Source organism: Lissotriton helveticus, chromosome 6, assembly GCF_964261635.1.
Source record: "Lissotriton helveticus chromosome 6, aLisHel1.1, whole genome shotgun sequence".
Classification (NCBI taxonomy): Eukaryota; Metazoa; Chordata; class Amphibia; order Caudata; family Salamandridae; genus Lissotriton; species Lissotriton helveticus.
The window spans coordinates 1,133,446,329-1,133,461,071 of NC_136067.1; the positions used below are offsets into that span (position 1 = coordinate 1,133,446,329).

General features: G+C 47.7%; 1 protein-coding gene and 1 pseudogene across 1 annotated transcript in view; one reads left to right on the forward strand and one right to left on the reverse strand.

Annotated features, from left to right (window-relative positions):
• The window catches only part of AGT (angiotensinogen), a 143,550-nt gene extending 130,935 nt beyond the window's left edge, over positions 1 to 12,615 (reverse strand). Inside the window, exon 1 of the mRNA XM_078648794.1 lies at positions 12,466 to 12,615. The gene's annotated coding sequence lies outside the window, so the exon portion shown is untranslated. The remainder of the gene's footprint in view (positions 1 to 12,465) is intronic.
• LOC144761666 (proteasome assembly chaperone 1-like) lies at positions 5,300 to 7,587 on the forward strand (annotated as a pseudogene).
• Positions 12,616 to 14,743: the final 2,128 nt, after the last annotated feature.

Consider the following 14,743-nt stretch of genomic DNA (forward strand, 5'->3'; position numbering starts at 1 on the left):
TGACCAGATTCCACATCACTGAGGGCAAGAAGGGCACCCTCCTGAGCTGCCACACAGCAGAGGATCTGGGACTGGTGTTTTTCGCCAACCAAGTACACCAGGCTCACGCAGACTTCATGTTAAAGGACTTCCCAGAACTGTTCAAGGGCCTTGGCAAGCTCAAGGGTAAAAAGTTTAAGCTACACATTGATACGGCTGTGAAACCTGTCGCTCTCAGACACCGGCGAGTGCCTTTCAACCTCAGGCCTCAAGTCGAGGAAGAGCTTCGCAAGCTTGAGGAGTTGGGAGTGATCGAGAAAGTGTCGGGCCCGACACCCTGGGTCTCGCCACTGGTAGTTGCCCCCAAACCGAAGCAGCCGGGGGCTATACGTCTGTGCGTGGACATGAGGCTCCCCAACACCGCTGTCAAGCGTGAACGGCACATCACCCCCACTATGGATGATATCATAGCTGACCTCAACGGGGCGAAATGGTTTTCAAAACTAGACCTCAACTCCGGCTATCACCAGCTGGAGCTAGAGCCGGCTAGCAGGTACATCACCACGTTTTCGACGCACGTGGGGCTGCGTCGCTACACTCGGCTCAGTTTTGGGGTCTCGTCGGCAGCCGAGGTCTTCCAGAACGCCATTCGCGAGGTGCTCTCCGGACTAAAGGGGGTGATCAACCTGAGTGATGACATCCTAGTATACTCAACGACCCTCGAGGAGCACCACGCCAACTTGAGGGCGACCCTGCAGAGACTCGCTGACAGCGGCCTCACCCTCCACCGCGCCAAATGTGCCTTCTATCAGGAGTCGGTGGACTTCTTTGGATATATCTTTACGAGGGAAGGCCTTAAAGTTGATCCCAAGAAGGCCGAAGCCATCAAAGCAGCCAGCACGCCTCGGAGTCAAACCGAAGTCCGCAGCTTTCTGGGCATGGCCACATACTGTGGCCGGTTCATCCCGAACCTAGCTGACATAGCGGAGCCCCTCCGTGCCCTCACCCGTGCTGATCAGAAATGGGACTGGACTGCTGCTGCACACAAGGCGTTCCAGGCCATCAAGGCCAGTCTACTCGACAACACCACCATGGCCTATTTCCAGCCTCGGAGACGGACCGAATTGATTGTCGATGCCAGCCCAGTGGGGTTGGGAGCCGTTCTGCTGCAGGAGTACGGACCGGAAGAGTGGAAGCCTGTTGCCTATGCCAGCAAGGCCCTGTCCGACACGGAGACCAGGTATGCCCAAATTGAAAGAGAAGCGCTGGCCATCAAATGGGCATGCCAGCATTTTCACCTCTACCTCTGCGGGCAGGAATTCACGGTGGTCACAGACCATAAACCCCTGTTGCCCCTCTTTGCGGGAACGTCACGGCTTGCTCCCCCACGCATCGAGCGGTGGGCTGTCCAGCTGCAGGGTTACCGGTTCAAGGTGGTGTTCAGGCCAGGAGCACACAACCCCGCCGACTACTTGTCGCGTCATCCGGATGTCACCCCCTCACCGGCCCTCGCTGACGACGGGGAAGAGGTGGAAGAGATAGTACACATGATCACCCAAGCGGCGTGCCCCGAGAACATGTCGCTCCAGGAAATTAGCGACGCCACTGCGACGGACGAGACCCTGGTGAAAGTCAGGGAGGCACTCGAGGGAAATCGCTGGGCCCATTTTCTTGATGGCGCATCGTGCCTCCGGCCGGAGGTGAGTCATGCCAGACAGCAGCTGTGGCAAATACGGAGTGAACTTAGCATCGGAGATGAGGGAGTGGTGCTGCGCGGGCACCTCATCGTCATGCCCGAAGGCCTCCAGCAACGAGCCCTGAGCCTGGCCCACGTGGGACACCAAGGTATTGCAAAAACCAAGGCCCGCTTGAGGAGTAAGGTGTGGTTTCCCGCGATGGACAGCCAGGTGGAAGCCATGATACGGTCCTGCCACGCATGCACGATCACGGGCGGAGACCCTGCCCCAGCACCCGTGCTCACGGAAGAAGCACCACAGGCCCCGTGGGCTCAACTCAGCATTGACTTTGGCAGCTTTCCGGACGGTCGGCACATGCTGGTGCTGGTAGATTCTTTTTCCAAATTCCCAGTTGTGGAAGTCATCGCATCCACTGCATTCCCGCAAGTCAAGAAGGTCCTAAACCGAGTGTTTGCCACGATGGGGCTCCCCGAAGAAATCAAGTCCGACAACGGACCCCCCTTCCAGGGGAGGGAGTTCCAGGCCTACTTGGAGGCTCTCCGGATTAAACATCGGAAAATCACACCCCTGTGGCCCCAGGCTAATGGGGAAGTCGAAAGGCTGATGCGGACTTTGAACAGAGCACTGAGGATAGCGGTTGATAATGGTGAAGACCCGGAGACCGCCCTGGACGATTTCCTCGGAGCCTATCGTCAGACGCCTCACTCAACGACAAAGTGTGCTCCCTCACATGTACTGTTCAAGCGAGCTCCACGGGATGGCATCCCCACTGCAAACACATGGGTGCCGGGAGAAAGGGACGCTGCGGCCATACAAGCCCGGCGGCAGGCCACCAACATCAAAGCGAGTGTACACCGGCATGCCAAAGATCCAGCCCTCCGGCAGGGAGATGCTGTCGTTGTCAAGGATCGCCATCCTGGGTGGAAGTTTCGAACTCCATTTGAGCCAGAAGTGTGGATAGTGGAGCGAGTGCAAGGGACTATGATTACAGCCAAAAGAAGTGGCCAGACCGTAACAAGGAATGTCTCATGTTTCAGGAAGATAATGGACAACGTCGACAGACGTCAGAGAACTGAGAGAACGGAACTGGGAGACCAAGAAAACATGGACCAAGAAAACATGGACTTCGACAACTATCCTAGTCCAGCACCTACTCCGCCAAGGCCAGCGTCACCAGGCCCCGAGGTCGGGCGGAGTCAGCCAAGGGTCGAGGATGTGAGAGAAGGTCCGAGGACAACCCCGGCTGGGGTTGTCGAACTACCTCGGACCCAGGATCGTCGCTACAACTTGCGGCCCAATCCAAGGCCGAGTCAACGGTTGCTGGACTTTGCCTGTTCGTCTCCCTGAGCAAGAGTCTCCAAAGGTGCCTGCCGAAATGGACTAAAATAAAGGAGGGATGTAGAGAGCCATCCGGGCTCTCACCTACAATGTATCTCTTTCATGCACGCACGCACACGCAGCCTCGGGGCGGGCTCGCCCCTAGGTATAAATAAACAAGCGGAAGACCGCTCGGGGTCTTTCCGGCTAACTATACTTTAGTGTCCGTGTCATCATTGGCTGAGTGTGCACACACGTGGTAGGCCTTACCTTGCCCCTCTACAGTAGCATTAGTCAGAGTTTGTGTTGGGACGAAACCAACTCTTCTGTAACTGAAATAGTCAACAACTTATATAACCAGTTCCCTTATCATGATCCGACCTCATCTACCCTCATGAAGAATTAGGACAATAAGCCTTAACCAGGTGTCCTGACACTTAATGAGCAGATCTGAGAATTCAAAAGACCCTAGTAAATGGTCAACTATAGTTTGAGGGGCTAACAGTTTTTAAGGATGTGCATGACTGTGTTCAGAATTGCCTAGCTTGCTTTCAAGGCGAAACACCCCATTCCAAACCGCCTGTTGCGTGAACCAGAACCAGTGCATTACTGCGGTTGCGTGGTTTGGAGACACTGCTCTGCCTTCAGAACCATCACTGTCCATTCACAAAATTTTATTTTTACAGGTGTTTTTCCTTAGCGAAGAAGGCTGAACATGTATTTATAAATTCTCTGTCCTCATAACCAATTCTGGCCTACGGTGGGGCATTAACTATACCTTCATTATAATAAAACTCCGTCAACTTAGGGGCAGATTTACAAGAAATTGACGCATCTCTGCGTCAGTTTCCATGCGGCTGCGTGCGAAACCCTTGAGCCACCATGGCTGCGTCATATTTACAATACCGTGCACCATGGTGCAAGGATATTTAAACAAGTAAAATAAAACAAAACAGTCCAGTTGATCCCATTTGCGACTGGTTCTGGTTTCTAATGTAATTAATTGAATGAGAATTACGTCAAACTGAGCTATATCATGTGAACTTTGCACTGGTGCAGAAATAGATTTTGTTTCATTTTTGCTGCTGGTATAGTATCGAACTCAGGGGCATATTTACGAAGAAATGTCGGCATGCGGTGTTGAGTCAATTTTGGCAGTGACGTGCTCTGACAATTTCAAAATGCAGGGATGGGCCGTACTTACAATAGGGCACACCCCCATGTTTTCCCTGGCACTAAAATTAGCTGCCTAGCGCCAACACAGGCCCCCTTGCACAATAGTGCAAGCGTGCCTGCATTGCAGGGAATGATTGTTTATGTGCAGGAAGGGACACCTTCCTACACATAAACAATCATTCTTGGCATTTTGCTCTTTCTACGTGTGCTGTTGCAGCACACATCAAAAAAGCAAAAACGAGGAGAAATAAAAAAGGTAGCGTTAAGCCACAAAAAGTGACTTACCGCTGCTTTGTAAATATGAAGAAGGGCACGGCGCCACCAGAACGTGTCTAAAAGTGATGTTCTGGTGGAACTATCCCCTTGTAAATATACCCCTCAGAAAGCAAGTTCTGCCGAACAGTAGTAATACAGAGCGATTTTGCGCAATCAAGAATAGAGCAAACTGACAGCATTATGCTGCTGCTCTTGTACTCAGTAGTAGGGTAAAGTAATTTAGTGGCATATTTACAAGGGGATTGCGCCACCAGAACGTCACTTTTTTCGATTTTCCGGTGGCGCAATGTCCAGCATCATATTAACAAAGGGTGTTAAGCCACAAAAAGTGACTTACTGCTGCTTTGTAAATATGCAGAAGGGCATAGCGCCACCAGAACGTCTCTAAAAGTGATGTCCTGGTGGAACTATCCCCTTGTAAATACACCCCTTAGAAAGCAAGTGTTGCCGAACAGTAGTAATACATAGCGATTTTGCTCTATCAAGAATAGAACAAACTGACAGCATTATGCTGCTGCTCTTGTACTCAGTAGTAGGTTAAAGTCATTTAGGGGCATCTTTACAAGGGGATTGCGTCACCAGAACGTCATTTTTTGGGATGTTTAGGTGGCTCAAAGCCCTGCATCGTATTAACAAAGCGGCGTTAAGCCACTTTGCGTGGCTTCATGCCGCTTTGTAAATGTGTTACCTTTCACGCAATTTTCTACGTAAATGGGGCGTGCAATAGGTGTTGCTGTGGGTGTTCCACCGCAACACACATTGCAGGGGGATTGGGTAGGATCCGCCCCCCCGGGTTTCAGGCACTGCGGCCGCCGAAGCTGCTGGACGAGGCTCCCGCACAATACAGAGCGGCCATGGCCACGTTTTTCGAAGAGTTTGTGCCAGTTTTCTCTCGGGCTGTAGATGATGACGACGAAGAAGAGGAGGAAGAAGTGACGGATGAGAACGAGGAAGACCTGGCTATTTGAAGAGAACTAGAAAGGCAAAGGGAGGTTCATGTGACGTGGAACTCTGATATCAGACCATCAACCGAAACCTCAAGCGAAAAGCGCTTCTCTTGCTCAAATTTTGTACTGGCCGTGGGACTTAATGCAGCAGGGGCCTCATTTATGAAAAGTGACACATCGCTGCGTGAAAACAGCGATGCGTCACTTTTCACTGCTCCCTCCTTGCGAGACCAATGATGCGTCATCTTTACAGTATGACGCATCATGGCGCAAGGAGTTACAGATACGTCAGTATTTCTGGCGTAACTGTATGGCGCAAAAGTGACGCATTGCTGGAGTGTGTCACAAAAGGGACGCAACACCAGCAATGTGTCCTTTCACATGGGGCAAGCCCCATGTGAAAGGGTCTGCGTCAGTCTTACGCCTGCTGTGAGGCAGGCGTAAGAAATTGACGCATTTGTGTCCTAGAAGTGGCGCAGTGAAATCTTATAGATTTCACTGCGTCACTTCTAGGACCCTGTGTTGCGTCAGAACGCCCCCCCCCCCTGCATACATTATACCTGGCATAGGTATAATGTGGCGCAGGGGTTTACAAAGGGATGCATCTACCAGGATTCGTCACTTTGTAAATATGGTGCAACAAGGCACATTTTTTACGCTGCTGGTGCGGCACAAAAAGTGACGCACTGGCGGCGTAAAAGTGACGCACGCCTCATAAATGAGGGCCCAGGTTTTCTGTCGACTTACGTTCTGAATTCTGGAAGTTGGGAAGTAGCTGGATCTGCTAAGCTGTGGAATGAAAGGTGCACAAAGTCGAATCGAAGACCTGGCTGCTCGCTTTCAACAGATTCTTCTAGTGTTTTCTACCGCATGGTTTCTGATCCCACGTCACTAGTCTGCCAGTGCACCAGCCACGTGGCCGAGGATCAGCAGTTTCAATGGTGTGAAGAGGTTTTCGGCTGCATGGAGAAGACACATTTAAAAGTGACTGTTCTATCAACTTGCCCCGTCGCCAGTTATAAAACCACGGAATCCGTTTTTACACTTCCAGTCCCATTTCTGAAAGAGTACCATGGAATCCACCCAAGATGCTGCTTGTTCACCGCTGGAGCAGCCCAATATTGTTGATGGCCTTTTCGCTGCAGTTCTGAGTTACTGCCAGGTATGGCAGATTCCTGCAGTGCTGTACCAGTGTTACACGGATGCCATCAAACTAGCCTCCATTACCATTGACGCGTTAAAGACTGTGGGGCATATTATCTAGAACAGGCGATAATGATCGCCTAACAAGGTCATCCGCATTTTTTTTATCGCTTCCTTTCCTGGACACATTTTGCATGTTTATCGACCTATTATTAAGGAGTCGATAACATGCTATGGTGTCCGGGAAAGGCCGCGAAATCTCCCGCTAACATGCGGTACATATTCATGGGATAGCTTGGGAGACGTGCGTAAGCGCTGCATTAACGGCGATAATATTTACACTAACGAGTAATCATGGCTTTAAACCCCCTTAAAACCTCATGTATGACATGATTAGTGGCACAACAAACATGGCAGGCTAAAAACAGTTAAAAATGTATGTGTAACAGTAAAGTTAACATTAATGTAATGACATGGCGGATGGTGTGATATAATGTTTTACTGCTATGTACCCCCTAACAACACAACGACACCACTGTACATAGTAAGGGGCTAATAATACAGCATGACCGCTACCTCTGTGGTGTCTCTGGCTCCTCAGATGGTGATCTAGGCTAGTCTTCCCTATGTACATCCATGCATCACCATCTTTAGTCTGGTTTTTAGCAGGTGTTAAAATCCTGCGTTCTTTGGGGCCTAGCGCGATTTTTTTTAGCGCGGGTCATTTTTGATAATACTGCGATGTACTTTTAGCAACTTTTACAGTGAAATTTAGGTCAGTAACGCTCATGCAAGGTGATAGAAAAATCGCCAGCTAACGCCGGAAAGCTTGCGCTAACGCATGTTAGCGCAGGCTTGCTAATAGGGCGACAAAAATATCGCCGCTTTATCGGCAAAAAGTGCCACTAAAGCGGCGATAATGCCCTTGATAATATGCCCCTGTGTTGTCTCATCAAAATCTTCTCTGTTTCTCCACGGATACCTCTAATAGCATAGAAATACTCAAGGAAATAGTCACATCAGAAGAAATTCAAAGCAACCTCTACACATGAAGCTTGCCAACGGTATTTCATTCTCTATTAGATCTGTGTATATTTTGTACTCTTATCTCCTTTGTGGATTATTTCTTCAAATGTGAGTTTATTTTTAATGGAAATAATAAAAGCTCTCTATTGTTTTTGACGCTGCCCCTGATGTACAAGGATGTGTAAATCTGAGACCGCGTCAAAAACTAACATCATGCAAAGATTGGCTCAATGAGGAGACATACTTTTCCTTCTCCTCGTTTTTGCTCTATGTGTGCTGCATTCTTCAGCACACATAGAAAGCGCAAATCGCCTTAAAGATTGTTTATGTGCAGGAAGTTGTCCCTTCTTGCACATACAAAGCCATCCCTGCAACGCAGGCACCCTTCTTGCACTATGGCACAAAGGTGTCTGTGTTGGCGCTAAACAGCTATTTTTAGCACCTGCGCAAGGGGATAACACAGGGGTGCGCAGTATTCTTGGGAATACGCGCATCCCCGCAATTTTTGAAATGACGCAGTGCGGAGCTGCAAAATTTGGCACGCTGCGCTATTTCCGTGTGAATATACCCCTTTGTCTCAGGCAAGCTTACTTCCATCTTGCAGCTTTGCTTTGCTGTTTTGACTGTCACTACATCCACCGACTATTACCTCGACACATCCGTTGTTGCTTTCAGCTTGTCAGATATACTGTTCTACAGGCCATGCAATTTGGATTCCAGAGCCATCTCATGGACTTGGGGTAAGGAGGCAATGCCTCTATTGACGTAATGATGTGGCTAATTTGGTGTCTCATTGGTCTCATTCACCAACTCTCACCACCCCCACTCTTGCAGTCTGGGTTTTACATTATTGTCACAAGTTCAAATCCCAGTGGGCACACTCAGCCTTTCATCTTTCTGAGAGAGACAAAGTGAGTACCGTTAAGTTGGTTAATAATAAACATCTGGGGCCTCATTTCGCTGCGTGACAGCAGGGATGCATCACTTTTCACTGCGCCCTCCTTGTGACACCAATGATGCATAATATTTACAGTATGACGCATCATGGCGCAAGGAGTTACAGATACGTCAGTATTTCTGACGTATCTGTAGGCGCAAAAGTGACACATTGCTGGAGTGTGTCACAAAAGTGACGCAACTCCAGCAATGTGTCTTTTCACACAGGGCAAGCCCCATGTGAAAGGGCCTGTGTCAGTCTTACGCCTGCTGTGAGGCAGGCGTAAGGAATTGACGCATTTGTGTCCTAGAAATGGCGCAGTGAAATCTTATAGATTTCACTGCGTCACTTCTATGACCCTTTCTTGCGTCAGAACACCCCCCTGCATACATTATGCCTGGCGTAGGTATAATGTAGCGCAGGGGTTTACAAAGTGACGCATCTACCTAGATGCGTCACTTTGTAAATATGGTGCAACAAGGCACATTTTTTACGATGATGGTGCATCACAAAAAGTGACGCACCGGCGTTGTAAAAGTGGCGCACGGCCTCATAAATGAGGCCCCTGATATTCAGAGACAATACGCATTAGGGGATGAACGAAGTTCAAATACCACAGGGAACACTCAGCCTTTCATCTTTCTGAGAGTGATAAAATGAGTACCATTAAGTTGGTTAACAATAAACATCTGGGGCCTCATTTATGAGGCTGTGCGTCACTTTTACGCTGCCGGTGCGTCACTGTTTGTGACTCACCAGTGGCGTAAAAAATGCGCCTTGTTGCGCCATATTTACAAAGTGACGCATCTAGGTAGATGCGTCACTTTGTAAACCCCTGCACCACATTATACCTGCGCCAGGTATAATGTATGCAAGGGGGGCGTATTGACGCAAGGAAGGGTCATAAAAGTGACGCAGTGAAATCTATGAGATTTCACTGCGTCACTTTTAGGACGCCATTGCGTCAAAATCTTGCGCCTGCCTCACAGCAGGAGTAAGACTGACGCAAGCCTTTTCACATGGGGCTTGCCCCATGTGAAAGGGCGCATTGCTGGAGTTGCATCACTTTTGTGACACACTCCAGCAATGCGTCACTTTTGCGCTTACAGATACGTCAGAAATACTGACGTATCTGTAACTCCTTGCGACATGATGCATCATACATTAAATATGACGCATCAGGAATGTCGCTAGGAGTGCGCACTGAGAAGTGACGCATCGCTGCTTTCACGCAGCGATGCGTCATTTCTCATAAATGAGGCCCCTGTTATTTAGAGAAAATATGCATTAGGGGACGAACGTGTGCTTTACATAGACATGCTATGTCGATGCGATGGGGAGCAGCCATATTTGAGAGGTGGAATTAAATTGTCTCTGTGCCGAATTTTGCTAATATCGGGCCATATTATCAAGAAAGGGCGATACATTATCGCCGCTTTTATCGGCAGGAAACTGCCGCTAAAGCGGCGATAATGGGCTTGATAATATGCCCTTATAAATTGCCATAGAAGCCCAGGTTCTGGTGTTAACCTGGGCTTCTATGTGAATTCACAAGGGCATATTATCAAGCCCATTATCGCCGCTTTAGCGGCAGTTTCCGCCGATAAAAGAGGTGATAATGTATCGCCCTTTCTTGATAATATGGCCCATCCTTTTTTTTCCCTCTTTTTTGCCCCAGGTGCAAAGCTTAAGTAAAATTTGCTTTGAGCAAAGCCTGAATGATCCATTCCTTAACATGGAGCATAAATGATGGTGCTCATTGGATATGCCTCTTTTCTTGCACTAGCGCAAGACATAACGTATAATGGTGCCTCTTGGTTGCAAATAGTACCAATAGAGTTTACCTTTGTTTAGTGTTGCATTCATAGGTCTTCCAGGTTGTAAACAAATGTTTGAAAAGCCTGTATGGCGTGATTGGTCCCAGTTGACGCCATTTTGTATTAGATCAATTAAAACTGCCACTAACTCAATGAGTTATTGTGCCTAGGGTTTGGCATAAAAACCCCAATATTGCCGAAAGGAAGGGCAGAATTGAGGGGCATATTATCAAGGGGGGCGATAGGGCAATAGTATTATGGCCGCTAAAGCGGCGAAAATTGCCTATTAGCAAGCTGTCGCTAACAGCAGTTAGCGACAGCTTGTAGGCGATAGCGAGCGGTTTGGGGCCCGCTTTTCATGTCAGCGATATTTATCGCTAATGACATGCAAAGTGGGCGTACCCAACCTGTTAGCGACTGAAATCAGTCGCTAACATCGCTATCGCCAATTACCAACACAGGCGTAGCGATGGAAATATTTGCGTTAAGCGCGAATATCTCCCAAAACTAACACCTGCTCAGACCAGTTCTTAGCCATTATATCCAATGGGAGGTGGGTATAATGGCTAAGACCCTGTTAGAGATAATGCGTGAATACCGCTGTATTCTCACCGATATTCACGGTATTTGCCGCTATCGCTGGGAATTTTATCGCTTTTGAGATAAACGTTGCTAATAGCACGTTATCTCAGCGATAAATTCCCGTGATGGGCGGCAATAAAAAAATTGCCGCTAACCCTACTTAGCAATAAATATCGCTATTTGTTGATAATATGCCCCTGAGAGACTTCCACCACCTGACCCAACCCCAAGTCATATGCTTTGGCTGCACCAATTAGCCGGCTTGTCTTATAAATGGTCTGTCAGTCGTCAGCCATGGTTGGCACAACATACCATCAACTGGATGACCATCCTACCAGAACATGATGAAAAACATTAATGCTTTTTTGACTGAGTACTCGTTCTTCCTATGGGTGGAATACTTAATTCACCACTAATTATGGCAATGTCACACGTGAATCAACATTCATGCTTAATACATATCGCTTTCCTCCAGATAGCTCTAAGGGACAGATTTACAAGCCCCTTGCGCCTCATTTACGTCGCTGTTGCGTCACTTTTGTGACGCAGCGGCGGCGCAAATCCTGCTCCACGGTGCAGGGGTACTTACAACGTGACGCATCTGGGAGATGCGTCACGTTGTAATGCCCTGAGCCAAAAGTAGGGCTTTCCTGTGCAGGCGGGGCCTCGTAAAAGTGGCTGAGTGAAATCTACAAGATTTCACTCAGTCACTTTTAGGCCCATGCTGCGTCAAAACCCTGCGCCTGTCTGAAGCAGGCGTAAGGATTGACGCAGCATTAACTAGATAGGGCCCCCAGAGCATTGCTGGAGCTGCGTCGCTCTTGCGACGCAACTCCAGCAATGCGCCACTTTTACGGCACAGATGCGTCACGCATCTGTGCCGTTTTTGCACCATGGTGAGCCGCATTGTAAATGTGGCGCATCCATGATGGCGGAGCTGTGGCGCACAATAACTGGCGCATTCCTGCTGATTTGCAGGGATGCGCCAGTTATTGTAAATATGCCCCTAAGTTTTTGCGTTTTAAAAAATTCATTCTGGCTACATTTTTTGTGTTACCTAACAAGTTCCCCGGTGGTTACACTTATCCACCTGCTTTGTTACTTCCTCTCAGAAAGTAAGAGCAAGCGTGCGGCTCATGATGCTTAACAGACAGCATTTAACACTTGTGCGTGCGCGTGGACTTTGCTCCTCTCACCTTTGCAATTTACTCATATGGTAAAACTGCAATGTGCTTAAACGCATTGTACAATATTTATTTGTAAAGTGCACTGACTTGCCTCTTTATGAATTCCAGAAAGAACACTAACTAAAAAAATAGTACATTACCCCCCCAAGATTGTAGCAAGAACTCATATTTTCTGAGACAAGTCCAGATTTAAACATTACTCAGAAATGTAGTGAATTAAATAGAAATTACATTATTTTACAAAAAATTAAACAAAAAAATTGCAAGTGTGTAATTTGACCTTGAAATCTAAATAGATATTTTAACTTAACATTCTTATACATACAATGTTCGTGCTGGCAGTAAATAGCAAAATTAGTATTAAAATAAAGATGTACTTACTTCTCAAACCAGCTCAGAGTTCCAGGTCAGTTCTCGAGCTCGCCACTCAGCATCTGATTTTGGAAGCCCTCTTCTCGCTATCTTGGTGTATCATCACAAAACGCACAGCTGGGGTTATATATTAGCTACCTGGGGCCCCTCGTTCCAAATGTTCTCTGCGGATGTTCCCGTTCCTGTTTGTCATTCGTCAGAGCCGTCTCCCTCCCCTTGCAACAGCACAAAAGCAAACGTTCGACGGGTGCACTCCTGCTGGGAAAAGTCACACTGCGTTTCACGTGCCTGCCAACTCCGTGGAGAGGAACATTCTCTCTGCTGGCAAATGATGCACCGGATGCTGGAATTATGTGGCAGGGGAGGACCAAATTATTCGGCAGGGTTGACTAAATTAGGTGGCAAGAAACACTGGGGCATATTACCAAGGGCCTTATCGCCGCTTTAGCGGGAATTTTTCCCGCTAAAGCGGCGATAATTTTATCGCCCTATTACCTAGCTGTCGCTAACACCAGTTAGCGACAGCTATTAGGAGATAGCGATCATCTTGGGGCCCACTTTGCATGTCAGCGATAATTATCGCTAATGACATGCAAAGTGGGCGTGCCAAGATGTTAGCGACTGGAAACAGTCGCTAACATCGCTATCTCCTATTACCTACTTTTGGAAATAATCGTGCTAAGCGCGATTATCTCCAAAAGCTAACGCCTGCCCAGAGCAGTTCTTAGCCATGTTATCCAATGGAAGGTGGATAACATGGCTAAGAGCATTGTCACGATAATGCATGAATATCGCTGATTTTTCCGCGATATTCATGCATTTCGCACAATTTTTACCGCTTTTGAGATAAACCTTGATAATATCAAGGTATCTTAGCGGTAAAAATCGTCGGAGCGCGGCGATATAATTATGGCCGCTAACCAAGCTTAGCGATAATTATCGCTATTGCTTGGTAATATGCCCCACTGTTCTTGGCATAGGTTACACTCAGGACCACTGGAATTATGCAGCAGGGGAGGGCCAAATTATGTGGCACGGTGGAGTACATTATGTGGCATAATGTGGCTCATTGTGTCATAGTATTACCTCATTATTTGGTCTTATTTCATCTTTTTAACACTGTCCAGGCAATTGTTGTACCTCATTAGTACCAGTATAACATCCGAATATTACAATAAGTTACGGAAAGGTGACCAGTCAACATTTGCAAAGGGCCTTCCACTGCGCGGCAACACGTGCCACTGCGCTTTACCAACTTCTGAACCGTTTGAGTTAGAACATTTTTTTTTGTTAAAATCTATAGATTATGCGGCAGATGATGAATTATGTGGAAAACATAGAAATATGCGAAAATCGCCACAGCCATACAATTGCATCATTCCAGTGGCCCTGATTACACCTCATTGGTATACGTTTGACACCTAAAACCAGAAACCTTAACTCAAAGGCGACCAACCTGCCTTTGCAAAGGTCCTCTCACTGTGCAGCAACACGTGCGGTAGATATTTTTAGTAATTTACTGATCCGTTTGTTTTTTACAAATTATGCTGCAAATGATAGATTATAGGGCAAGTAAACATATCTATATTTAGGCAGAAAATGCTGTGCCCGCGAAAGAAATTAATTTCAGTAGCCCTGTTTTTATTCTGTTATAGTACTTCACCCAGCCATTCGCTCCAAACACTTTCAAATATCTGGGTATTCAAATCTATAGGACCCCACAGGATTTATTAGAGGCCAATCCGAAGAGGGTGGTCAGGGCGCAACGCACTCCGATATCCTTCTGGGTGTCATTGCCTCTCTCAGTGATGGGCAGAATAGCCATCTCCAAGATCGTTGTACTCTCACACCTGTTATACTTCTTCACAAATTTGCCAGTACTGTTTCCTGTCTCCATTTTTAAAACACTGGACTCACTCCTATCAGATCTCATCTGGGGAACGGGGCGCAGAAGGTTGGGACTAACCAAACTGCAGGACGGACAGAGGGGGCCTGGGGGTACCGGATTTTCGCGCCTACTGCTTTGCAAGTCAATTGCAATGGCTATCTTACTGGCTTACGGGGTGCAATTAACACAAACTTGGCTACACACCACAATCGCTGATCCGGGGCTCCCTACATTCCTTGCTACTACCACGGACTAGGATCCCTCCTGATTCCGCCCTATTGTTGCGAATAGCTCTTGCTTAGTGGAAAAAGGCCTTACAGTACACAAAGCAAAGCTTCCCCAACGCCTCTAATACTCATCTACTTGGAATCCCTACTTCAACTGGCTTAGCCACTAAGC